The following is a 1,922-nucleotide window of genomic DNA, read 5'->3' as shown; positions in this document are numbered from 1 at the left end:
TCCTTTTTTTTGTTGCACCCGAGTATCCTGCACATTTCTGGAATTTCTAGTGTTTGTGTACATAAGACAATTGAACATTCAAACATTGACCTAACAAAACTATTTAAAAAACTATGTTCATTTGACTCAGATGATTAAGCAATTAATTTTGCCATGCACAGTATCAAACAACTCATGGCGATCAGAGGGTTAAAGGTTAATTTCCAGCAGTGCAGCCATTTTTTGACAGCATGTGAGAGAATCTGCTGTGTGTCATTGGACTCGTGTTTTTGGAGCGTTACAGAGACACTGTTTGTTTAATGCTCATTTCCAACGGCTGATGTGAAGTTGAAATGTCACCGTGCAGATCCCAGCGGATTCCCCAAATATTTTAGTGTATTTTAAGACTATTTTTTACAAATTCCTCGCTAGGTTTGTGAGCTTTCTCTATTTGTTTCACAGTAGGCCTTGCAAAGGGAGTTTTTGAGCCATAAAACATAGGTTGTATAAATTCTGAAGTATGCTGAAATGTCTAAAAAAAAAATTGTGTTTGGTAATCATTGATCATTTTTAAAAGCAACTAAAACAAAAATGTAATTACACAGATTCTCTTTGATATACACATCATTTTACAAGAAAATAATTTTAATACATGAAGTTGTATTGCTATCTTTTTTGTCAAGATCTGTATTGCAGATGCACTTTTGAAAAATAGTGTAATGTAAATGTAAATTCTATAAATCTATAGGGAATATATAGGTAATCACTGTTTTACAGAATGACAGCTTAAAGTTATGTCAGAGATGCAAGTGTATTTTGTATAGTGCAACAGAGTGACCAAAGCAATGCAGATTTAAACAAAAAATAAAATAAAAATCAATATTTTAAAGCAGTTACATTTTACAGTAGCACTTACTACCCGACTCTAGGCTCTTTTTACTTTATTTTATCCTTTTCTATTTCTTTTATAAAGATTTAGGCTTTGGTCTCATGTATAATGCCGTAAAATTAACTAGTAAAAATATAAAGCTGTGTGTAAAAGTAATGTATCAAAGCCTGATAATTTGCACTACTCTAATATTGGCCTGACATAGTATATTTTGTACAAAAATTAATGTAGATACTATCTTTAAAGATTAAGGGCAAATCATATTTCACTGGTATATGGCTTTCAATAAAGTCTGTTTTGTTTTGTTTGCATTTCAGTTATATGTAAAATAATCCAATGTAAATGATATACAATGTCTATTTGTTTGAAAAAAAAAAAAAAGTTTTGTATGACTTCTGTATTACACCTCTCCTGTAGTCAATGTCGATCTTTACACATATTTGATTAAATGTTGGACAAAATTTGTTCAGAAGAAGGGTAGCATCTTTGTTATACTGGGAAATCATTGTGCTAATTTGCTATAGTTTTTCCATTGTATCTGAATGTTGACACAAATCTACACTCGACACAAACTTGTTTGTTGCCTATATCTATAGAATAGTTCAAACAAACCAGGTCCAAATAGACTTCAAAGCAGTTTTGTTATTGAAAAAACAAAACAAAAACACATTTACATCATGTTTAAAGGGGTCATATGATGTTGCTAAAAAGAACATTATGTTGTGTATTTGGTGTAATGAAATGTGTTTATGCGGTTTAAGGTTCAAAAAACACATTATTTTCCACATACTGTACATTATTGTTTCTCCTCTATGCCCCGCCTTTCTGAAACGTGTAGATTTTTACAAAGCTCATCGGTCTGAAAAGCGAGGTGTGCTCTGATTGGCCAGCTATCCGGTGCGTTGTGATTGGCCGAATACCTCAAGCGTGTGACGGAAATGTTACGCCTTTTGCCATATTGTGATGATGCCCTGTCCGGCCGGAGCGACGAGACAAAAACATTAAAACACATTATAAACGAGGCATTTGTTGCATCCAGTGGGGACATAATTAC

The sequence above is a fragment of the Sinocyclocheilus grahami genome, unplaced genomic scaffold (assembly GCF_001515645.1).
Source record: "Sinocyclocheilus grahami isolate Dianchi unplaced genomic scaffold, SAMN03320097.WGS_v1.1 scaffold39.1, whole genome shotgun sequence".
Taxonomy (NCBI): Eukaryota; Metazoa; Chordata; class Actinopteri; order Cypriniformes; family Cyprinidae; genus Sinocyclocheilus; species Sinocyclocheilus grahami.
This window is presented reverse-complemented; position numbering follows the sequence as displayed.